This window comes from Aotus nancymaae, unplaced genomic scaffold (assembly GCF_030222135.1).
Source record: "Aotus nancymaae isolate 86718 unplaced genomic scaffold, 86718_ANA_hifiasm-v0.15.2.pri h1tg000058l, whole genome shotgun sequence".
Taxonomy (NCBI): domain Eukaryota; kingdom Metazoa; phylum Chordata; class Mammalia; order Primates; family Aotidae; genus Aotus; species Aotus nancymaae.
The window spans coordinates 2,390,578-2,416,491 of NW_026988472.1; the positions used below are offsets into that span (position 1 = coordinate 2,390,578).

General features: G+C 39.1%; 1 pseudogene; it reads right to left on the minus strand.

Moving 5' to 3' along the window:
* Nucleotides 1–24,160: 24,160 nt before the first annotated feature.
* LOC135269888 (putative zinc finger protein 56) lies at nt 24,161–24,366 on the minus strand (annotated as a pseudogene).
* Between the last annotated feature and the right edge of the window lie 1,548 nt (nt 24,367–25,914).

Genomic DNA, 25,914 nt, shown 5'->3' on the forward strand with positions numbered 1-25,914 from the left:
ATAGTTGGCCTTGATATACTTGGATATTTGCCCCAACTCAAATCTCATGTTGAAATGTAATCCCCAATGTTGTAGGTAGGGCCTGGGGGGAAGTATTGGGTCATGGTGGCAGATCCCTCATGAATGACTTATTTCTGTCTTCATAATAGTGAGTTTTCATGAGATCTTGTATTTAGAAATATGTGGCACCTACCCACTCCCTCTTGCTCCTGATTTTTGCCATGTAGTATTCCTTCTCCTGATTCACCTTCTGCCATGAATAAAAGCTTCCTGAGGCCTCCCTAGAAGTCAAACAGATGCTGGTGCCATGCTTCCTGTATAGCTTGCAGAACCATGAGCCAATTAAACTTCTGTTATTTATATATTATCCAGTATCAGACTTTTTTTTTTAATAGCAATGCAAAAATGGCCTAACACAGAAAATTGGTACTAAAGGTTGAAGCATTACTATAGAGAACTCTGCAAATATGGAAGCAGCTTTGGAATTTGGTGACAGGCAGAGATTGAATGAGTTTGGAGCATTCAGAAGAAGACAAGCAGATGAGGGAAAGTTTGGAACTTCTTAGAAACTGCTTAAATGGTTGTGACCAAATGCTGATAGTGAAATGGACAGTGAAGTCTAGGCTGCCAAGGTCTTAGATGGAAATGAGGAACTTATTGGGAACTGGAGCAAACGTCACCCATGTTATGCCTTAGTCAAGAGCTTGGCTGCATTGTGTTCATGCCCTAGCAATATGTGGAAAATTCGACTTCAGTATGACAGAGTATCTGGTGGAAGAAATTTCAAAGCAGCAAAGCATTAAAGATGTGGCCTGGCTGCTTCTAACAGCATATTCTCAGTTGTGGGAGAAAATACATGACTTAAAGTTAGAATTCATATTTAAACAGGAAGCAGAGTATAGAAGTTTGGACAATTTGCAGGGTAGTCATATAGCAAAGAAAGAAAAATGCTTTCGTTTTGGGAGAGGAATTTAAGCAGGCTGTGAAACAAACACTTGCTATAGATATTTGAATAACTAAAAGGGAGGCAAGTGTTGGTATCCAAGACAACAGGAAAAAGAATTTTAAGGAATTTCAGAGAACTTCATGGTAACTACTCCCATTGCCATCCCAGAGGCCTAGGAGGAAAGAATGATTTCATAGGGCCTACACTGCGCAGCTTCAGGACACTGCTTCCCACATCCTATCCACTCCAGCTCAAGCCAGGGGCCAAAGGGGCCCAGGGACAGCTTGAACTGCCACTTTGGAGAATGCAAGTCTTAAGTCTTGGTAGCTTTCATGTGGTATTACACCACCAGGCATGCAGAGTGCAACAGTGAAGGCTTGACAGTCTCTACTTAGATTTCAGAGGATGTATAAGAAAGACTGGGTGCCCAGGTAGAAGTCTGCTGCCAGGGCACAGCCATCACAGCAAATCTCTGTGAGGACAGTGCCAAAGGAAAATGTGTGGTTGGATACCCCACACAGAGTCACCACTGGGGCACTGCATAATGGAGCTGTGGGAAGGGGCCTGCAACATTCCAGTGCCTGGAATGGTAGATCCACTGACAGATTACAAACTTAGTGTGAAAAGCTACAAGGACAGAGCTGCCCAAGACCTTGGGAGCTCACTCCCTTGCACCAGTGTACCCTGGATGCAAGATGTGGAGTCAAAGGAGATTATTTTGGAGCTTTCAGATTTAATGACTCTCTTTCTTGGTTTCAGATGTGCATGGGATCCATTGCCCCTTTCTTTTGGCCAGTTTCTCTCTTTGGAATGGGTATGTTTACCTAATGCCTGCATCTCCATTGCATTTTTGAAGTAATTTTTTTTTTTAATTTTACAGGCACATAAGTGAAAGGGGATGAGTCTCAGATGAGACTTTGGACTTGGACCTGGAACATTTAAGTTAATACTAGAATGAGTTAGGACTTTGGGGAACTATTTGGAAGAGATGATTGTATTTTGCAATGGGAGAGAAACATGGTATTTGAGGGACCAGGGGCAGAATAATATAGTTGGATGTTGGTTCTTACCCAAATCTCATGTTAAAATCTTATCCCCAATATTGGACTTGGGCTTTGGTGGCAGGTGATTGGATTATGGGAGCAGATTCTCCATGAATGTCTTAGTGCTGTCCTTGTAATAGTGAGTGGGTTCTCACTAGACATGTTCTTTTCCCCATCTTGCTAATGCTTTTGCCATGTGATATGCCCTATCCTGCTTTACCTTTTGCCATGAGTAAAAGCTCCCTGAGGCGGCCGGGCGCGGTGGCTCACGCCTGTAATCCCAGCACTTTGGGAGGCCGAGGTGGGTGGATCACAATGTCAAGAGATCGACATCATCCTGGTCAACATGGTGAAACCCCGTCTCTACTAAAAATACAAAAAATTAGCTGGGCATGGTGGCACGTGCCTGTAATCCCAGCTACTCAGGAGGCTGAGGCAGGAGAATTGCCTGAACCGAGGAGGCAGAGGTTGTGGTGAGCCGAGATTGCGCCATTGCACTCCAGCCTGGGTAACAAGAGCGAAACTCCGTCTCAAAAAAAAAAAAAAAAAAAAAAAACTCCCTGAGGCTTCTCAAGAAGCTCAGCAGATACCAGTGTCATACTTTCTATACAGCCTGCAGAACTGTGAGCCAATTAAGCCTCTTTTCATATAAGTTACACAGTCTCTGGTATTTCTTTATAGTGACGCAAGAATGGCCTAACACAGGCCTATTGGTTTTCTGGTGATAAATACATTATTTGTCTGATGGAGATTTCCTTATATGTTACTTGACACTTTTCTCTCGCTGTTTTTAGGAGTCTGTTTTTTACTTTTGATAGTTTATCTGTAATGCATCTTGGAGAAGACTTTTTAGGTTGAATATATTTGGGGATTGTTGAGCTTCCTATATCTGGATGTCTACATCTCTAACAAGAGTTGGGAAGTTTTCAGCTATTATTTTTTTAAATAGTTTTTCTATTCCTTTTCTAATCTCTTCACTTTCTAGACCTCAAGAAAATATTTCACCACTTTATGGTATCCCATATGTTACATAGGCTTTTATTCTTCTTTTTTCTTCTTTTTAAAAATTATCTGACAAGGTTATTTCAAAAGATCTGTCTTTCATGTTCAAAAATTCTTCAGTTCTTGTCTTTTGTTGAAGCTCTTGATTGTACTTTTATTTCAGTCATAGAATTCTTTAGTAACAGGGATTCTGGTTTTTTTGTTTATGATATTTTTGGCATTTTTATTCAGATCAGGAATTTTTTACCTATTTCTTTATATTGTTCACGTGTGTTGTTTTACTTAATTGAACTGTATGAAGACTATTATTTTGAATTGTTTTTGAGGAATTTCATAATTTTCTTTTATTTGAAACCTGTTCATGGGAATTATTGTGTTCCTTTACAGGTGTCATGTTTTCTTGCTTTTTAAATGTTTCTTGTGTCTTTATGTTGATATCTGCACATCTGGTATAATAGTCATTCCTTTCAATTTTATGGTTTATCTTTTTCCTAAAGATGTATCTATAGTCTTGGTTGGGTGGGATTCTTTGGCTCTGATTTTGGGTGAGCCCAGAATCATAGTCTCCATATGATTTATTTGAGCTGAGGTACAGTTGTTAGTGGAGGCTACGACAAAGCTTTGTTTGGTACAGGCATGCCAAGCAGGATGGTTCTGGGTTACTAGTAGTGGTGACAATAGACCAGGCATGGTCTATTGTCAATCCCTAGGGCGGTGTATGTGGGGTACCATCCATGGTGGTGATGTGTGTACATAAGCCTGTCCTAAGTATCCAGGATGGTGTGTGGGGTGTGGTGAGTCATTTCCCAGGTCACTAGACACTGTGGGGGCACTAGTTTCTGTACCAACTGTGGCAGGTGGAAAGGGCCTGCCCTCAGGCCCCTTACTGTAGGGTACCAGCAGTGGTAGACAGAATGGGATAACCCTCAGCCCCTTGATAATATGTGTGGGCATTATTAGTGGCAATGGGAGGAGGGAAGAGCCTGTTCTCAGGTTTCCTGATGGTTTGCATGTGTGCTGAATATGATAGGCGGAGCATGTACTGCTGTAGTCCTTCATACAGCATGCTCATGTGCTAAGGCAGTAGCAATGAGTGGGGCAGGCTTGTCCTTAGCCCCACAATGGCGTGCCTGGGTGCCAGTGGTGGTGGGTGAGGTAGGCCTTTCCTTGGGCCTCAGTAAATGCATCAGTGGCTCGGTCTTCAGATTCCCTGAATATGCATGCAGAAGTGTAGTGGCCCAGCTGCTGGAAGGGATAGGATTGCTGCTATTAGCAATAACCCGACACAGGCAGCTGTAAGGCTATGGGAAGTGCAAGTTTTGGCTCCTGGTGTACTGTGGGAGGACTTTGTAGTGTATTCCACTGCCTGCTCCCTGGAATATTGGACACTGTGTAGGCTAGACTGCTGAGGAACCACCCACACAGCTGGGTCCAGCTGGTGTTGTATTGCTGTAGACCTCTGATTGAACATAGGGGAATATCAACAGGGTTCCAGGGATGTTGGAGATGCAGGAGATGTTAGGTTCCAGGGCAGGATGTAGTCTAGTGGGGGCTGGGCTCTCAGAATTATACGGTGTTCCAGCTACTTGAATCTCAGTGTGTTTGTGGGACCCAACATGGACTCTTTCTGGACAAATGCCATCATATGCACACCAGGCATCTTCCTAAATGGTTCTCAGGACCCAAGTAGATCAAGTTTTTTTTTCTGTGGCTAAGATTGTAGGAGTCCACACTGAGAATGTGGACCACTGGGTATCTCTCTCTTTTCCTTGCAAAAGGGAGTTCCTCCTGACTCTGAATCAATCCAGGCCAGCTACTTTGCTTTTTTCTCCTTTTATACCTCATAGGTTACCTGTCACTTCTATATGGAATTCCAGTGTTCCAAAGCTCTAGTCAACATGTGGTTATCTACTTGTTGTTTGAGTCCATCACTGTGGAAAAAGTGAGCTCTGACACCTCCAGCCAGCCATCTTGAAGGCTGCTTTTTAAAATTGATACATAGTAATTGCACATATTTTGAGAATTGTCCATTCATGTAATTTGCCCACTTTTCCACGGATTCATTTGGTTTTTGCTTTTTGATTTAAGTTTCCTATAGATTTTGGACACTAGGCCTTTGTTGGATGCATAGTTTGCAGATATCTCCTCTCATTCTGCAGGTTGTCTGTTTGCTCTATTAATAGTTTCTTTTGTCATGCAGAAGCTCTTTAGTTTAATTAGGCCCCCCTTGTCTATTTTTGTTTTTGTTGCAATTGCTTTTGAGGATTTAGCCAAAAATTCTTTGCCAAGGCCCATGTTGAGAATAGTATTTGCAGTTCATCTTATAGGATTTTTATAGTTTGAGATCTTAAGTTTAAATTATTATTTTTTGTATATAGTGAAAGGTGGGTGGTGGGGTCCAACATTGATCTGCATATTGCTAGCCAGCTATCCCAGCATCATTTATTAAATAGGGAGACCTTTCCCCATTGCTTGTTTTTGTCAGCATTGTTGAAGTTCAGATGGTTATTGGTGTATGGATTTAATTCTGAGTTTTATATTCTGTTCTATTGGTCTATGTGTCTGGTTTTGTACAGTACCAAGCTATTTTGGTTAATGTGCCATTATAGTATTGTTTGAAGTCAAGTAGTGTGATTCTTCCAGCTTTGTTTTTTGCTTACGGTTGCTTTGGCTATTCAGGCATTTTTTTTTTGGCTCCATATGTCTTTTAGAGTAATTTTTTCTAATTCTCTGAAGAATTATATTGGTAGTTTGATAGGAATAGCATCAAATCTGTAAATTGTTTCAGGCTTTTTGACCATTTTTATAATATTGATTCTTCCAGTTTGTGAGCATTGAATGTTTTTCCACTTCTCTGAGTCATCTCTGATTTCCTACAGTAGTGTTTTGTAGTTCATTTTCTGGACATCTTTTACCTTCTTGGTTAGCTGTATAGCTTATTTTCTTGGTTTTGTATGTATACTCAGCACTGGGATTGCTGGATCATATGATAGATCTATTTTTAGTGTTTTGAGGAACCTGCATACTATTTTCCGTAATTGTTTACTAGTGTACATTTCTACTAACAGTTATCTGTGTTCTCCTTTCTCCATATTCTCACTGGCATTTGTTATTTTTTGTCATTTTCATAGTACCTATTTTAACTAGGGTGAGTTGATATGTCATTGTGAGTTAAATGTTATTTGTCTTATGATTAGTGATGTTGACCACTTTTTGTATATCTATTTGCTATTTCTAGGTCTTTTTCTGAGAAACATCTGTTAATATTATTTGCATATTTTAAAATTGTATTACTTATATTTTTTACTATTGTGTTCTTTGATTTTCTTATATATTCCAGTTAATCTCTTATTAGAGGAATAGTCTGCACATATTTTCTTCTATTTTGTAGGTTGTCTCTTTGCTCTATTGACTGTTTGCTTTGCAGAAGGTTTATTTTATTTTTTCAGCTTAATATAACCTCATTTGTTTATTTTTTCTTTTGTTTTCTGTGAGTTTATGGTCTTGCTCAAAAAAATCTTTCCCAGGTCAAGGTCTTGAAGTGTTTCCCCAATGTTTTTGTCTCATAATTTTATACTTTCACATACTCTGTTCATTTACTCTGTTCACATACACTGTTAATTTATTTTGACTTTATTTTTTTTTGTATATGGTTAGGGATAGGGGTTTAGTTTCAGCCACTGTGAAAGGAAGTTTGGAGATTTATCAAATAACTTAAAACAGAGCTGCCATTCAACCCAGCAATCCCATTACCAGGTATGTACTCAAAAGAAAATAAGCCATTCTACCAGAAAGACACATGAAGTTATATGTTTATTGCTACATGAGTCACAATAACAAAAACATGAAATCAACTTAGGTACTCATAAATGGTAGATTAGATAAAGATAATGTGGGACGTATACACTATGGAGTGATGGAGTACTATGCTGGGATAACTGGATGTCCATACACAGAAAAATGATATCATGTACTCTCCAATAACATGGATGGAGCTGGAGGCTATAGTCCTAAGTGAATTAACAGAGGAAAAGAAAACCAAATGTTACATGTTCTCACTTATAAGTGGGAAGTAAGCATTGAGCACATGTGGATATCCAGTAATACTAGCACCTTTTATTATTTATTTATTTTTTAGACAGCTTTCTGTGAGATGTCTCAGCCTCCATAATTGAAAAAGCAAATTTTCCTAATAAATAGCCCCCTTATCTAGCTGTCTATCATCTGTCTATCTATTCATCTATCTATTCATCTACCCATTTATCCTATTGGTTTTATCTGTCTGTAAAACACTGACTAACACACTGCTATAAAGCCCATGATTTGCCTAAAGAATACTCTAACAGGGCATAATCCCTTCTGAATTAGAAATTTTTCTTATATTCACCTTATTAAGTACATCACTAGGAAACTTTTCTGACATCACAGAAAGTTAACTATATTGTAGAAATAGACATGCATATGGTATTCTCTAATGCAAGATTTGTGATTATAAATAAACCAATTCATAAATACTTACTCAATTCTCAATATTCCTAATTTTTAACCAATTATGTCTTATTTACAACTCCAATTTAAATTTAACATATTCAAATAATGCATCAAAACTGATAACTGAATTAAAAGTAAAGCAAAAGTGACAGAATCAAATATATGTCCCTTAAATATAGCAAAGCAGTTCATCTTTGAAATAAAATGAATGTTTTATTTTGGTTTTTTTATATATATAATGTTTACTCTGGCTGTTAAGAAAAATCCACAGAGGTAAAGCACCTCATTCGCTGGGAAGTTCAGTATATAGCAGTATTTACACAGTTCTTCATATAAGCTTTTTAAAAGCTGATCACATAGCTAGATTATCCATCTAAATTTCATGATGCATATAATTCACAATTGTTACTACCTTAGGTTTAGAAGATTGCTAAATTATATTATTGATCTTATTTATTTTTTTTTTAATGAGAGAAATAAAGAAAGGAAAGGAAAAGGGGAAGAGAGAACAGGATTCTTGCTCTATTGCCTGGGCTGGAATGCAATCTAAAAATAGGTATTAAAAACCTCTTTTATGCTGATAATTGTGCTTAACAATGGAGACAGGAAGGAATAAGGGAAGAAAATAACAGCCAACCAATATTTCATTTAGGTCTGTGAAATGCTATGCAAATGCTGAAGAGTGATTTACTTCCGATTATGTAGTCACTTTCAAAATAGGTGTAATATGATACTGAGAAAAATGTATGTTCTGTGGACCTGGGGTGGAGAATTCTATAAATATTCAGTAAGTTTACTTATTCCAGGTCTAAGTTCAAATCGTACATGTACCTATTAATTTTCTATGTCGTTGATCCACTGAATATTAACAATGTGGTGTCAAAATCTCCTGCTATTATTGTGCGGAAGTCCAAGTCTCTTTATAAGTCATTAAGAACTTGTCTTATGTATCTGGGTGCTCCTGTATTGGGTGCATATATGTTTATAATCATTAACTCCTATTGTTGCATTGATCCTTTTACCATTATGTAATGTCCTTCTTTGTTTCTTTTAGTCTTTGTTACTATTAAAGTCTATTTTGTGAGAGACCAAAGTTACAACTGCTGTTTTTTTGTTTGTTTGTTTTTTCTCTCCATTTAATTGGTGACTCTTCCTCTATCCCTTTGTTTTGAGTCTTTGTATGTCGTTGCTTGTGAAATAGATCTGGATACAGTGTACCAATGGGTTTTGACTTTTTATTCAATTTACCTGTCTGTGTCTTTGATTGGGGCATTTAATCCATTTAAATTTAGAATTAATATTAATATTTGTGAGTTCAATATTGTCATTTAATGTTAGCTGGCTATTTTGGCCATTAGTTGAGGTAGATTCTTCATTATAGAGATACTCTTTATGTTTTGGTAAGTTTTTGGGATGACTGATACTGGTTGTTCCTTTCTGTTTGTAGTGCTTCTTTCAGAAGCTCTTGTAAAGCAGGCCTGGTGGTGATGAAATCTCTGAGTGCTTGCTTGTTCGCGAAAAATTTTATTTTTCCTTTGCTTATGAAGCTTAGTTTGGCGGGATATGAGATTCTGGGTTGAAAATTATTTTCTTTGAGGATATTGATTATTGACCCCCACTCTCTTCTAGTTTGTAGGGTTTCTGGTGAGAGGTCTGCTGTGAGTCCGATAGGCTTCCCTTTATGGGTAATGTGACCTTTCTCTCTAGCTGCCCTTAGAATTTTCTCCTTTATTTCAACCCTAGTGAATCTAGCGATTATGTGTCTTGGAGTTGCTCTACTTGAGGAATATCTTTGTGGTGTTCTCTGGATTAGCTGGAGTTGAGTATTGTCCTGCCTTACTAGATTAGGAAAGTTTTCCTGAATAATATCCTGAATAATATTTTCCAACTTGGATTCATTCTCTTCATGACATTCAGGTACACCTATCAATCATAAATTAGGTCTTTTCACATAGTCCCATATTTCTTGGAGATTTTCCTTATTCCTTTTTACTTTCTTCTCTAATCTTGTCTTCTCATTTCATTAATTTGGTCTTTGACCTCTGATATCCTTTCTTCTGCTTGATCAATTTGACTGTTAAAACCTGTACATACTTCGTGAAGTTCTCATATTGTGTTCTTCAGTTCCATTAATTCACTTATATTCCTCTCTAAGTTGTCAATTCTCGTTAGCATTTCATCAAACCTTTTTTCAAAGTTCTTAGTTTCTTTACATTGGGCTAGAACATGTTCTTTTAGCTCACTAAAGTTCCTTATTATCCACTTTCTGAAGCCTAAATCTGTTATTGGAATGCACTCGTTCTCCATCAGGCCTTGTTCTCTTGTTGATGAGGAACTGTGATCACCTGTAGAAGGAGAGGCATTCTAATCTTGGGTATTCTCAACCTTTTTATGCTGGTTTCTTCCCATCATTGTAAGTTCATCCACCTATCGTCTTTGTAATTGCCTACTTTCGAATTAGGTCTCTGAGTGGACCTCCAACTTGTTGATTCCCGGTGCTGAAATCTGAGCAACCCACTGTGCAGCCAAAACAGTGGCATTAAGATTCGTGGTGCTTTTCTGCCCAGGAATCTCCAGTCTGGCTTCCCTCTTGAGTCCCTTCTTCAATAAGGTAAATGGGCGACTCTGCCTTCCTGGAGCTCCAAACGTTGATCAAAAGGGGACCCAGTCCCGTTTACTCTGCACCAAGAAACGTCGTGCCAGGGTGCTGGCAAAACTGCGACGCCAGCCACAAGAGTCGCCCTGGCAACCCGTGGGGCTCCTCCACTGGGAATCTTCCGGTCTGTGGGTAACAAAAATTTGTCTGAAAGTGTGGCGTCCTCTCATTCTGTGTGCTTTCTCTGGGAGCTACAATCCTGAGCTGCTAGTGATCAGCCATCTTGGATCTCTCTCCACTAGCACTTTTTATTGAAGAGATTGTTCTTTTCCTAGAGACAGTTCTTGACAACTTGGTCTAAAATCATTCATCTGTATATACATAGATTTATTCTGGTGTTCTGTATTCTGTCTTTTCTGTTTCTTTGTTTATTTTTATGTTAGTACTATGGTGTTTTAGTTGCCATACCTTGTAGTATATTTTAAAGTTAGATTATGTGATGCTTCCAGCTTTCTTCTTTTTGCACAGGATTTCTTTACCTATTTGGTGTCTTTCGTGGTTCCATATGAAATTTTGAATTTTTTTTTCTATTTATGTAAAGAATGTCACTGGCATTTTAATAGGAATTACATTGGATTTGTAGATTTCTTTGGGCTTTATGGTAATTATTACAATGTTAATACTTTTAATCCTTAAATATGTGATGTCTTTCCATTTTTTTAACCACCTGAATTAATTTTGTCAGTTTTTTATAGGTTTTTTCTAAAAAATCATTTTTCACTTTCTTTGCTTAGTTAATTGCTTTCTTGATTTTCCCCCCAATTCTTTGCTACTATATAGAAACACTAGTAATTTTGCATGTTAACTTTGTATCCTGCAAATTTACTGAAGTTTTAAATCGACTCTAATAGGTTTTCTGGGGGAAGTTTTTATGGTTTTCTGTATATAAGATAATGTCATCTGTAAACAGGTAAAATTTGACTCTCTTTCCAATCTGGATATCCTTTATGTCTTTCTCTTGTCTAATTGCTCTGGTTAGGAGTTCCAGCACCACATTGAGTAAGAGTGGGAAGAATAGTCATCTTTGTCGTCTTCTAATTCTTATTTGTTTATTATTATTGTTATCATTATTATTATACTTTAAGTTCTGGGGTACATATGCAGAATGTGCAGGTTTGTTACATAGGTATACACGTGCCATGGTCATTTGCTGCACCCATCAACACATCATCTACATTATGTATTTCTCCTAATGCTATCCCTCCCCTAGCCCTCCATTCCCCAACAGGCCCCTGTGTGTGATGTTCCCCTCTCTGTGTCCGTGTGTTCTCATTGTTCACCTTCCACTTTTGAGTAAGAACTTGCAATGTTTGGTTTTCTGTTAGGTTGCTGAGAATGATAGTTTCCAGCTTCATCCTTAGTGCTGCAAAGTAGATGAACTCATTCTTTTTTATGGCTGCATAGTATTCCATGGTGTATATGTGCCACATTTTCTTTATTTAGTCTATCATTGATGGGCATTTTGGTTGGTTCCAAGTCTTTGCTATTGTGAACAGTGCCACAATAAATATATGTGTGAATGTGTCTTTTTAGTAGAATGATTTATAATCCTCTGGGTATATACTCAGTAATGGAATTGCTAGGTCAAATGGTATTTCTAGTTCTAGATCCTTGAGTAATCACCACACTGTCTTCCACAATGATTGAACTAATTTACACTCCCACCAACAGTGTAAAAGCATTCCTATTTGTTCACATTCTCTCCAGCATCTATTGTTTCCTGGCTTTTTAATGATCATAATTTTAACTGTTGTGTGGTGGTATCTCAAAATGGTTTTGATTTGCATTTATCTAATGACCAGTGATGATGAGCTTTTTCTTATGTTTGTTGGCTGCAGAAATGTCTTCTTTTGAGAAGTGTCTGTTCATATTCTTTGTCAACTTTTTGATGGGGTTGTTTTTTTCTTGTGAATTTGTTTATGTTTTTGTAGATTCTGGATATTAGCCCTTTGTCAGATGGATAGATTGCAAAAATTTTCTCCCATTTTGTAGGTTGCCTGTTAACACTGATGATAGTTTTTTTTTGTTTTTTTTGTTTGTTTGTTTTTTTCTTTTGCTGTGTAGACTCTTTAATTATATCTGATTTGTCAAGTTTTACTTTTCTTGCCATTGATTTTGGTGTTTTAGTCATGAAGTCTTTGCCCATACCTATGTCCTGAATGGTATTGCCTAGGTTTTCTTCTAGGGTTTTTATGATTTTAGGTCTTATGTTTCAATCTTTAATCCATCTGGAGTTAGTTTTTGTATAAGGTATAAGGAAAGTGTCCAGTTTCAGTTTTCTGCAAATGGCAAACCAGTTTTCCTAACACCATTTATTAAATAGGGAATCCGTTCCCCATTGCTTGTTTTTGTCATGTTTGTCAAACATCAGATGGTTGTAGATGCATGGTGTTATTACTGCGGTCATTGTTCCATTCCATTGGTCTATATCTATAGATACAATATAGAGATATAGTTGTAGATATAGATATATAGATATAGATATGTTTTGGTACCAGTACTATGCTATTGTGCTTACTGTAGCCTTGTATAGTTTAAAGTCAGGTAGCATGATGCCTCCAGCTTTGTTCTTTTTGCTTAGGATGTTCTTGGCTACGTGGGCTCTTTTTTTGGTTCCATTTGAAATTTAAAGTAGTTTTTTTCTAATTCTGTAAAGAAAGTCAATGTTAGCTTGATGGGGATAGCACTGAATCTATAAATTACTTTGGGCAGTATGACCATTCTCATGATATTAATTCTTCCTATTCATGAGCATGTAATGTTTTTCGTTTGTTTGTGTCCTCCCTTATTTTCTTGAGCAGTGGTCTGTAGTTCTCTTTGAAGACATCCTTCACTTCCCTTGTAAATTGTATTCCTAGATATTTTATTCTCTTTGTAACAATCATGAATGGGAGTTCACTTATGATTTGGCTCTCTGTCTGTTACTGGTATACAGGAATGCTTGTGATTTTTGCACATTGATTTTGTATCCTGAGACTTTGCTGAAGTTGCTTATCAGTTTAAGGAGATTCAAGGCTGAGATGATAGGGTCTTCTAAATATACAATTATGTTGTCTGCAAATAGAATTTGACTTCCTCTTTTCCTAATCGAATACCCTTTATTTCTTTTTCTTGCCTGATTGCTCTGGCTAGAACTTCCAGTATTATATTGAATAGGAATGGTGAGAGAGGGCATCCTTGTCTAGTGCCAGTTTTCAAAGAGAATACTTCCAGTTTTTGCCCATTCAGTATGATATTGGCTGTGGGTTTGTCATAAATAGCTTTTATTATTTTGAGATACATTCCATCAATACCTAGTTTATAGAGAGTTTTTTTAGCATAAAGGGCTGTTGAATTCTCTGCATCTATTGAAATGATCATGTGGTTTTTGTGTTGGTTCTGTTTATGTGATGGATTACATTTATACATTTGCATGTTGAACCAGCCTTGCATCCCTGAGATGAAGCCTACTTTATCGTGATGGATAAGCTTTTTGATGTGGTGTTGCATTCAGTTCGTCAGTGTTGTTGCATTTAGTTTTCCAGTATTTTATTGAAGATTTTTGCTTTGATATACATCATGGGTATTGGCTCAAATTTTATTTTATGGTTGTGTCTTTGCCAGGTTTTGGTATCAGGATGTTGTAATCATAAAATGAGTTAGGGAGGATTCCCTCTTTTTGTATTGTTTGGAATAGTTTCAGAGGGAATTGTACCAACTCCTCTCTGTATGTCTGGAAGAATTTGGCTGTGAACATGTCTGGACCTGGGCTTTTTTTGGTTGGTAGGCCATTAATTGCTGCCTTAACTTTAGATCTTGTTATTGGTCTATTCAGGGATTGAATCTCTTCCTGGTTTAGTGTTGGGAGTGTGTAAGTGTCCAGAAATTTATCAATTTCTTCCATATTTACTGGTTTATGTGCTTAACGTTGTGTGTACCATCTCTGATGGTAGTTTTTATTTCTGTGGAATTCGTGATGATGTCCCCTTTATCATTTTTTTATTGCATTTATTTGATTCTTCTCTCTTTTCTTTGTTATTAGTCTGCCTAGTGGTCTGTCTATATTGTTGATATTTTCAAAAAATCAGCTCCTAGATTTATTGATTTTTTGAAGATGTTTTTGTGTCTCTATGTCCTTCAGTTCTAATCTTAGTTATTTCTTGTCTTCTGCTAGCTTTTGAATTTGTCTAATCCTGCTCCTCTAGCTCTTTCAATTTTGATGATGTGGTGTTGATTTTATATCTTTCCTTCCTTTCATTTGGGCATTTATTGCTATACATTTCCCTCTATTCACTGCTTTAAATGCGTCGAAGAGATTGTGGTACGTTGTGTCTTCGTTCTCATTGGTTTCAAAGAACATCTTTGTTTCTGCCTTCATTTCATTGTTTATCTAGTCATCATTCAGAGCAAGTTGTTCAGTTTCCATCTACTTGTGCGATTTTGAGTGTCTTAATCCTGAATTCTAATTTGATGGCACTGTGGTCTGAGAGACTGTTTGCTATGATTTCCATTCTTTGGCATTTGCTGAGGAGTGATTTACTTCCAATTATGTGGTCAATTTTAGAGTAGGTGCGATGTGGTGCTGAGAAGAATGTACATTCTGTGGATTTGGGGTGGAGAGTTTTTTAAATGTCTATTAGGTCTGCTTGGTCCCAATCTGTATTTACATCCTGGATATTTTTGTTGATTTTCTGTCTTGTTGATCTGTCTAATATTGACAGTGGAGTGTTAAAGTTTCCCACGATTATTGTGTGGGAGTCTAAGTTTCTTTGTAGGTCGTTAAGAACTTGCTTTGTGTATCTGGGTGCTACTGTATTGGGTGTATGTATGTTTATGATAGTTTGCTCTTCTTGTTGCATTGATCCTTTTACCATTATGTAATGCCCTTTGTCTCTTTTGACCTTTGTTGGTTTAACGTCTGTTTTATCAGAGACTAGGATTGCAATCCTTGCTTTTTTTTGCTCTCCGTTTGCTTGGTAAATCTTTTTCCATCCCTTTACTTTGGTCTATGTGTTTTTTTTTTTTTTTTTTTTTTTTTTTTTTTGAGAGAAATCAGGATATCCTATTGAAAAACAAGAACCATTCCACTTTAACTTTCTCGCAGATTCCCAATTTTTCTCTCTCTTTCTCTCTCTCTCTCTTTCTCTCTTTCTTTCTTTCTTTCTTTCCATTTCATTTTATTTTTCATAAGTTATTGGGGGATGTGTGATATTTGGTTACATGAGTAAGTTCTTCAGTGGTGACTTGTGAGATTTTGGTGCACCCATCACCCAAACAGTATACGCTGCACCCCATTTGTAGTCTTTTATCTCTCACACACCCCCACTCTTCCCCGCAAATACCCAAAGTCCATTGTTTCATTCTTAGGCCTTTGTGTCCTCATAGCTTAGCTTCCATATATCAGTGAGAACATACAATGTTTGGATTTCCATTCCTGAGTTACTTCACTTAGAATAATAGTCTCCAGTCTCATCTAGGTCACTGCAAATGCTGTTAATTCATTCCTTTTTAATGGCTAAGTAGCATTCCTCATTTATATATACCACAGTTTCTTTATCTACTCGTTGATTGATGGGCATTTGGGTTGGTTCCATATATTGCAGTTGTGAATAGGCTGCTATAAACATGTGTGTGCAAGTATCTTTTTGAACTAATGACTTCTTTTACTATGGGTAGATAACTGGTAGTGGGATTGCTGGATCAAATGGTAATTCTGCTTTTAGTTCTTGAAGGAATTTCCACACTGTTTTTCAAAGTGGCTGTACTAGTTTACATTCCCCCAGCAGTGTAGAAGTGTTCTCTTATTGCTGCATCTGTACTAACATCTACTATTTTTTTGATTTTTTGGTTTTGTCCATTCTTGCAGGAGCAAGGTGGTATCACACTGTGGTTTTGATTTGCATTTCCCAGATCATTAGTGACGTTGAGCATTTTTTCATATATTTGGTGGCCATTTGTATATCTTATTTTGAGAATTGTATGTTCCTGCCCTTAGACAACTTTTTGATGTGATTTTTTTTTTTAATTGCATTTTAGGTTTTGGTGTACATGTGAACAACATCCAAGATTGTTGCATAGGTGCATATGTGGCAGTGTGATTTGCTGCCTTCCTCCCCTTCACCTATATCTGGCACTTCTCCCCATTCTATCTCTCCCCAACTCCCCACCCTCCGCTGTCCCTCCCTATTTACCCCCAACAGACCCCAGTGTATAGTGCTCCCCTCCCTGTGTCCATGTGTTCTCATTGTTCAATGCCCGCCTATGAGTGAGAACATGTGGTGTTTGATTTTGTGTTCTTGTGTCAGTTTGCTGAGAATGATGGTTTCCAGGTTCATCCATGTCCCTACAAAGGACACGAACTCATCGTTTTTGATGGCTGCATAATATTCCATGGTGTATATGTGCCACATTTTCCCCGTCCAGTCTATCATCGATGGGCTTTTGGGTTGGTTCCTGGTCTTTGCTATTGTAAACTGTGCTGCAATGAACATTCGTGTGCATGTGTCCTTATAGTAGAATGATGTATAATCCTTTGGATATATACCCAGTAATGGGATTGCTGGGTCAAATGGAATTTCTATTTCTAGATCCTTGAGGAATCACCACACTATTTTCCACAATGGTTGAACTAATTTACACTCCCACTAACAGTGTAAAAGTGTTCCTATTTCTCCACATCCTCTCCAGCATCTGTTGTCTCCAGATTTTTTAACGATTGCCGTTCTAACTGGTGTGAGATGGTATCTCAATGTAGTTTTGGTTTGCATTTCTCTAATGACGAGTGATGGTGAGCATTTTTTCATACGCTTGTTGGCCTCATGTGTGTCTTCTTTTGTAAAGTATCTGTTCATATCCTTCACTCACTTTTGAATGGGCTTGTTTGTTTTTTTCTTGTAAAGCTGTTTTAGTTCTTTGTAAATTCTGGATATCAGCCCTTTGTCAGATGGGTAAGCTGCAAAAATTTTTTCCCATTCTGTTGGTTGCCGATTCACTCTAATGACTGTTTCTTTTGCCGTGGAGAAGCTGTGGAGTTTGATTAGGTCCCATTTGTCTATTTTGGCTTTTGTTGCCAATGCTTTTGGTGTTTTGGTCATGAAGTCCTTGCCTACGCCTATGTCCTGAATGGTTTTGCCTAGGTTTTCTTCTATGGTTTTTATGGTGTTAGGTCTTATGTTTAAGTCTTTAATCCATCTGGAGTTAATTTTAGTGTAAGGTGTCAGGAAGGGGTCCAGTTTCTGCTTTCTGCATATGGCTAGCCAGTTTTCCCAACACCACTTATTAAACAGGGAATCCTTTCCCCATTGCTTGTTTTTGTCAGGTTTGTCAAAGATTGGATGGTTGTAGATATGTTGTGTTGCCTCCGAGGCCTCTGTTCTGTACCATTAGTCTATATCTCTGTTTTGGTACCAGTACCATGCTGTTTTGATTACTGTAGCCTTGTAATATAGTTTGATGTCCAGTAGTGTGATGCCTCCTGCCTTGTTCTTTTTGCTTAGAATTGACTTGGCTATGCGGGCTCTCTTTTGGTTCCATATGAAGTTTAAGGTGGTTTTTTCCAGTTCTGTGAAGAAGGTCATTGGTAGCTTGATGGGGATAGCATTGAATCTGTAAATTACTTTGGGCAGTGTGTCCATTTTCACGATATTGATTCTTCCTAACCATGAACATGGAATGTTTCTCCATCTGTTTGTGTCCTCTCTTATTTCGTTGAGCAGTGGTTTGTAGTTCTCCTTGAAAAGTTCCTTTACGTTCCTTGTTAGTTGTATTCCTAGGTATTTTATTCTCTTTGTAGCAATTTGTGAATGGCAGTTCATTCTTGATTTGGCTCTCTTTAAGTCTGTTATTGGTGTATAGGAATGCTTGTGATTTTTGCACATTGATTTTGTATCCTGAGACTTTGCTGATGTTGCTTATCAGTTTCAGGAGGTTTTGGGCTGAGACGATGGGGTTTTCTAGATATACAATCATGTCGTCTGCAAATAGAGACAATTTGACTTCTTCTTTTCCTAATTGAATACCCTTTATTTCTTTTTCTTGCCTGATTGCTCTGGCTAGAACTTCCAGTACTATATTGAATAGGTGTGGTGAGAGAGGGCATCCTTGTCTAGTGCCAGATTTCAAAGGAAATGCTTCCAGTTTTTGCCCATTCAGTATGATATTGGCTGTGGGTTTGTCGTAAATAGCTTTTATTATTTTGAGATACATTCCGTCAATACCTAGTTTATTGAGGGTTTTTAGCCTAAAGGGATGTTAAAATTTGTTGAAGACCTTCTCTGCATCAATTGAGGTAATCATGTGGTTTTTGTCTTTGGTTCTATTTATGTGGTGAATTATGTTTATAGACTTGCGTATGTTGAACCAGCCTTGCATCCCCGGGATGAATCCTACTTGATCATGGTGGATAAGCTTTTTGATGTACTGTTGCAATCGGCTTGCTAGTATTTTATTGAAGATTTTTGCATCTATGTTCATCATGGATATTGGCCTGTAGTTTTCTTTTCTTGTTGAGTCTCTGCCGGGTTTTGGTATCAGGATGATGTTGGTCTCATAAAATGATTTGGGAAGGATTCCCTCTTTTTGGATTATTTGGAATACTTTCAGAAGGAATGGTACCAGTTCCTCTTTGTATGTCTGGTAGAATTCGGCTGTGAACCCATCTGGACCTGGGCTTTTCTTGGGTGGTTGGGTCTTAACTGCTGCCTCGACTTCAGACCTTGTTATTGGTCTATTCAAGGTTTCGACTTCTTCCTGGTTTAGGCTTGGGAGGAGGCAACTGCCCAGGAATTTATCCATTTCTTCCAGGCTTTCTAGTTTATGTGCATAAAGTTGTTTGTAATAATCTCTGATAATGGTTTGAATTTCTGTGGAATCTGTGGTGATATCCCCTTTATCATTTTTTATTGCATCTATTTGGTTAGTCTCTCTTTTCTTTTTTATTAATCTGGCTAGTGGTCTGTCTATTTTGTTGATCTTTTCAAAAAACCAGCTCCTAGGTTTATTGATTTTTTGAAGGGTTTTTCGTGTCTCTATCTCCTTCAGTTCTGCTCTGATCTTAGTTATTTCTTGTCTTCTGCTAGGTTTTGAGTTTTTTTGATCTTGCTCCTCTAGCTCTTTCAATTTTGACGATAGGGTGTCAATTTTAGATCTCTCCTTTCTTCTCATGTGGGCACTTATTGCTATTTTCCTCTAGATACTGCTTTAAATGTGTCCCAGAGATTCTGGTATGTGGTGTCTTCGTTCTTGTTGGTTTCAAAGAACATCTTTATTTCTGCCTTCATTTCATTGTTCATCCATTCAACATTCAAGAGAAAGTTGTTAAGTTTCCATGAAGCTGTGCAGTTCTGGGTTGGTTTCTGATTTCTGAGTTCTAACTTGATTGCACTGTGGTCTGAGAGACTGTTTGTTATGGTTTCTGTTCTTTTGCATTTGCTGAGGAGTGATTTACTTCCAATTATGTGGTCAATTTTAGGGTAGGTGTGATGTGGTGCTGAGAAGAATGTATATTCTGTGGATTTAGGGTGGAGAGTTTTGTAAATGTCTATTAGGTTTGCTTGGTCCAGGTCTGAGTTCAAGTCCTGGATATCCTTGTTAATTTTCTGTCTCGTTGATCTAATATTGACAATGGGGTGTTAAAGTCTCCCAGTATTATTGTGTGGGAGTCCAAGTCTCTTTGTAAGTCATTAAGAACTTGCCTTATGTATCTGGGTGCTCCTGTATTAGGTGCATATATATTTAGGATCGTTAGCTCTTCTTGTTGCATTGATCCTTTTATCATTATGTAATGTCCTTCTTTGTCTCTATTGATCTTTGTTGCTTTAAAGTCTATTTTATCAAAGATGAGAATTGCAACTCCTGCTTTTCTTTGCTCTCCATTTGCTTGGTAAATCTTCCTCCATCCCTTTATTTTGAGCCTTTGTGTATCGTTGCATGTGAGATGGGTTTCCTGTATACAGCACACTGATGGGTTTTGGCTTTTTATCCAATTTGCCAGTCTGTGTCTTTTGATTGGGGCATTTAGTCCATTTATGCTTAGGGTTAATATTGTTATGTGTGAATTTGATACTGCCATTTTGGTGCTAGCTGGCTGTTTTGTCCATTGGTTGATGCAGATTCTTCATTGTGTTGACGCTCTTTACCATTTGGTGTGTTTTTGGAGTGGCTGGTACTAATTGTTCTTTTCTATGTGTGGTGCCTCTTTCAGGAGCTCTTGTAAAGCAGGTCTGGTGGTGATGAAAACTCTGAGTACTTGCTTGTTCACAAAGGATTTTATTTTTCCTTCACTTATGAAGCTTAGTTTGGCTGGACATGAATTTCTGGGTTGAAAGTTCTTTTCTTTAAGGATGTTGAATATCGGCCCCCACTCTCTTCTGGCTTGTAGGGTTTCTGCTGAGAGATCTGCTGTGAGTCTGATGGGCTTCCCTTTGTGGGTAACCCGACCTTTCTCTCTGGCTGCCCTTAGCATTTTCTCCTTCATTTCAACACTGGTGAATCTGACGATTATGTGCCTTGGGGTTGCTCTTCTTTAGGAATATCTTTGTGGTGTTCTCTGTATTTCCTGGACTTGAATATTGGCCTGCCTTACTAGGTTGGGGAAGTTTTCCTGAATAATATTCTGAAGAGTATTTTCCAGCTTGGATTCATTCTCTTCGTCACATTCAGGTATACCTATCAAACGTAGATTAGGTCTTTTCACGTAGTTTCATATTTCTTGTTGACTTTGTTCATTTCTTTTTACTCTTTTTTCTCTAATCTTGCCTTCTTGTTTTATTTCTGAATCCTGATTCTGTCATTTCATCACACTCATTCTCCATCCAGCCTTGTTCTCTTGCTGGTGAGGAGTTGTGATTCCTTGTAGGAGGAGAGGTGTTCTGGTTTCGGTTCTTTTCATCCTTTTTGCACTGGTTTCTTCCCATCTTTGTCGATTTATCCACCTGTCGACTTTGTAGTTGTTGACTTTCTGATTGGGTCTCTGAGTGGACATCCTGTTTGTTGATGATGAAGTTATTTCTGTTTCTTATTTTTCCTTTTAACTGTCTGGGCTCTCTGTTGTAGGACTGCTGAGGTCCACTCCAGGCCCTGCTTGCCTGGGGATCACTTGCAGCGGCTGCCAAACAGTAAAAGTTCCTACCAGTTTCTTCTGCTTTGTCCCTAAAGGATACCTGCCAAATGTCAGTCTGAGCTCTCCTTTATGAGGTGCCTCTTTGGATATATGGGGGTCAGGGAGCTGCTTGAGGAAACAGTCTGTTCTTTATAGTAGCTCAAGTGCTGAGCTGTGAACCCCGTTGTTCATTCAGAGCTGCTCTGCAGGTAAGTTTAAGTCTGCAGCAGCAGAACTCATAAACCCCTTTTTTTTTCCCAGGTGTTCTGTCCTGGGGAGTTAGAGCTTTACGAGTTTCCGCTGTGCTGCTGCCTGTTTTTTTTTTTTTTTCTTCAGGGCTGCCCTGCCCACAAGGAGGCAGCCTAGTCACTCTCAGCCTGCAGAGGCTTCGCTGAGCTGCTGTGGGCTCCGCCCAGCTGCCATGTCAACTTCCCTGCAGTCCCTCTTCGCTTTCACTCGGACCTGGAATCCTGAGCTGCTCCTAACCGGCCATCTTGGATCTCTCCAGTTTATGTGTTTTTTTGCACTTGAGAGGGGACTCCTGAATACAATGCACCAATGGATCTTGGCTTTTTATCCCATTTAACAGTCTGTGTCTTTTGATTGGGTCGTTTAGCCAGTTTACATTTAACGTTAGTATTTTTTTTAATTGCATTTTAGGTTATGGGGTACATGTGAAGAACATGCAAGATTGTTGCATAGGTACACACGTGAGTATTGTTATGTGTGAATTTGATCCTGTGATTTTTTTACTGGCTGGTTGTTTTGCTCGTTAGTTGACACAGTGTCTTAATTGTGTCATGGTCTTTACCATGTGGTATTTTTTTCAGTACCTAATACTAGTTGTTCCTTTCAATGTTTAGTGCTTTTTTCAGAAGCTCTTGTAAGGCAGGTCTGGTGGCGATGAAATCTCAGCGTTCAGTTGTCTGTAAAGGATTTTATTTCTCCTTCACTTATGAAGCTTAGTTGGCTGAATATGAAATTCTGGGTTGAAAGTTCTTTTCTTTAAGGATGTTGAATATTGTCACCCACTGTTTTCTGGCTTGTAGGGTTTCTGCCCAGAGATCTGCTGTGAGTCTGTTGGGATTCCCTTTGTGGGTGACCCGACCTTTCTCTCTGGCTGTCCTTAGCATTTTTTCTTTACTTTAGCCCTGGTGATTCTAATGATTATGTGCCTTGGGGTTGCTCTTCTTGCGGAATATCTTTGGGGTGTTTTCTGTATTTCCTGGATTCGAATATTGGCATGCCTTGCTAGGTGGGGGAAGTTCTACTGGATAATACCCCAAAGAGTGTTTTCCAGCTTGGAATCATTCTCTCCATCACATTCAGGTACACTGGTCAAGCATAGATTATGTTTTTTCATATAATCCCATATTTCTCAGAGGTTTTGTTCATTTCTTTTCACTCTTTTTTCTCTAATCTTGCTTTTTATTTCATTGAATTGATCTTGAATCTCTGACATCCTTTCCTCTGCTTGATTGATTCAGTTATTAAAACTTGTGTATGCTTTGCAAAGTTCTCGTGCTGTGTTTTTCAGCTCCATTAAGTCATTTATGTTCCTCTCTAAGCTGGTTATTCTAGTTAGCATTTCGTCTAACCTTTTTTCCACCTTTTCAGTTTCTTTACATTGGGTTAGAACATGTTCCTTTAGCTCAGACAAGTTTGTTATTACCCACCTTCTGAAGCCTGCTTCTGTCAGTTCATCAAACTCATTCTCCATCCTGTTTTCTTCCCTTGCTGGTGAGGGACTGTGATCCCTTGGAGGAAGAGAGGCATTCTGGCCTTTGATGATTTCATCCTTTTTGTGCTGGTTTCTTTGCATCTTCTTGGATTTATCTACCTTTGATCTTTGAAGTTGGTGATTTTGCTTTGGTTCTCTTAGTGGATGTCCTTTCTGTTGACGTTGAAGCTATTTCTTTTTGTTCTTTAGTTTTCCTTCTAACAGTCAGGCCCATCTCCTATAGGACTGCTGTAAGTCCACTCCAAACTTTGCTTGCTTGGGAATCACCCATGGGGGCTGCAGATTAGCAAGGATTGCTGCCTGATGTTTCCTGGTTCCTTCTTCCCAGAAGGGTAGCTGCCAGGTGTCAGCCAGAGCTCTTCTATATGAAGTGTCCTTTTGGTTATACCGGGGTCAGGTAGCTGCTTGAGGAGGCAGCCCGTCCCTTGTCTTCCTGTAGAGATGCTGCTGGGCTGCCATGGGCTCAGTCCAACTGCTCTGTAAGCTTCCTCTGGCTTTTGTTTACGCAGGTAAGATTAGAACCACCTCATCAATGGTGGACACCCTTCCCCCACCAAGCTCAATCATCCCAGGTGGAGCTCAAACTGATGTGCTGGCTCTGAAACTCTCCAATGAGAAGGCTCCAGTTTGCTGGTCTTTGTTGTGGTGGGACCCACCAAACTGTATCATCTGTCTCTCTGCTATCAGCTCTCACTCTTTCTGGGGAGTGGGTAGCTCCGTCCCACAGGTGCTCTTGGCACTAGTCAATACGTCTCCCCAGATCTATGTTGACAACCCATGGTGCCAAGTGGAGCTGCCACTCAGATCTGTGCTGGTAACTCATGGCACTTTTCAGCACTGTGGGGATCTCCTGGTCTGTGGGTTGCAAAGGCCATGGGAGAAGCACAGCATCTGAACCAGAGTCCTAGAGGGGAAGCACCCCTGATTTTCCTGCCAGTTGCTCTTACTGGGTGAAGCAGCAACTGGCCCTACCTTGGTTTGCCCTCCTTGGGCTACACCCACTGTCCAACCAGTCCCATTGAAATGAACCTGGTACCTCAGTTGGAAATGCAGATATCACTCACCTTCTACATCACTCTCACTGGGTACTGAGCTCAAGAGCTGTTCTTATTCGGCCATCTTCACCCAGTGACCCAAATTTATCTTTAAAAATGCTCAAGATGGTCTATTGTAGCACAAAAAATCTGGGGGTTTGGCTACCAACTCATGTCTTTTCACATTCCAAGGTTCTTTTCCTTGCTCCAGAGAGGTGATCAGGTATGGCTTAGAGGCATCAATACCCAGGAAGATCAGGATTCTGTAGTTCTCTAACATCACATTCCTATATAAATTCTACTGTGCAGTGTCCAGGCATTGCCACTCCTTCAGACAGAATTCTATGACAACATCCCTAAATGTCAACACTTCCATTTCTATGCTTCAAGGGGGTCCTGGCATCTTAGCTGTGGATCTCCAGTACCAGCAGGTCACAGGGCCACAGAGACTGGGCCTCTATAAGAAAAGGACACAGAACAGTGAAGATGAGCACTGAGATTTTTTTTTATGTTTAATATATTCTGTTTTGACTGCTTCCTACTGTATTATAAAATTCCCCAAGAGAAAATTTTAATTCCAGTTCAGTTTGGTTCTTTTGTTAAAATGGCTATGTCATCTTTTTACTCTTTTATAATTTTTCTGGCCTTTTTAGATTGGGTTTCAACTTCTTCCTGAATCTTGTTGATCTTCCTTGCCTTCCAGATTCTGACTTCTATTTCATTTCAGCCATTTCAATCTGTTTATGAAACATTGCTGGGGAACTAGGGTGATTGGTGGCTTTTTGAATTGCCAAAGTTTGTGTACTAATTTTTTCTCATCTGAGAGGACTGGTGTCCTTTTATCTTTTTGGAGTTGCTGTTGTTTGGGTGGGGCTTTTATTTTTTTATATTTTTTTTATTTCCCTAGAGAGTTCAACTGTGGTTTATGCTACGTATAATCAATTGGCTTCACTTCTGGGTGCTTTTAGAGGGCCAAGGCTCTGTGTGGGGTCTCTATCTGTGGCTAGTTCCTTCATTGGGTTTTACTGGCCAAGTGTGCTGAGATAATTTTTTTGACAGTGGTGAAATTCAGGCTTTAATCCTGAATTTTCTTAACAATTGAGGTCTGATGGAAATGTTGTTACTCAGCCATACTCCTCTTCTGTATTTCAGTGCATTTGTAGTAGTGCTCTGGGATGGAAGTGATTGGTGAGGGAGAGATGATCTCTCACCAAGTTCATTCTTAGACCTTGATAGAGTCCCATCCAGTTGCTGGTGCCATGGCATTGTCTTAGGCCCAAGAGGGGCCTGGAATGCTACACTTTCCCCTCATTTAGGGGCAGCTCCAGCTGAAGGCTAGGTCAACAGGAGACACAAATCACCTGTGACTCACTGGTCCTCTGTGCTTGGCAGAGTCAGAGTGTGTTGTGGGGTGTGTCTGCAGGTGACCTGTTGATGCAGTGGGACAAGGGTGGAGGATTCCTGAATGGGGTGGTGTTGCCATGGGTGTGCAATTGGTGTAGTACCCATGCTTCAGAGTTTTTTTTTTTTTTTTTTCCCCAGTAGACTGCTTTGGGAGCCCCCTAGCTTATATTCCTCTAACTTGACTGTTCTCTCTCTGGCATCTGCCTTGAAAGTAGGCCCAGTCAGCTTTGTGCGTTGACCACTTAGAGTTGAGTGCTGGCTGTTCTGGTGGGGGGAAATCCTCCTATGCTGTCAGCAAAGGATTCAGGTGGGGCAGTCATTGGATGCTATAATTTGTGCCTGTTCTTGAAGTAGCAGGCAGGGATGGCCTTGTGAGGGACCATGGGGCAGGCAGGTAGAATTCAGATTAGATGCACTTTAGTTTCTTGGAAAAGACAGTCTTTCTCCCCCTGGCCTGGCAGTTAGCAGGGGCAAAAGCTACTCAGAATAAGAGAGAGCTTTGAGACATGGGCATCCATGG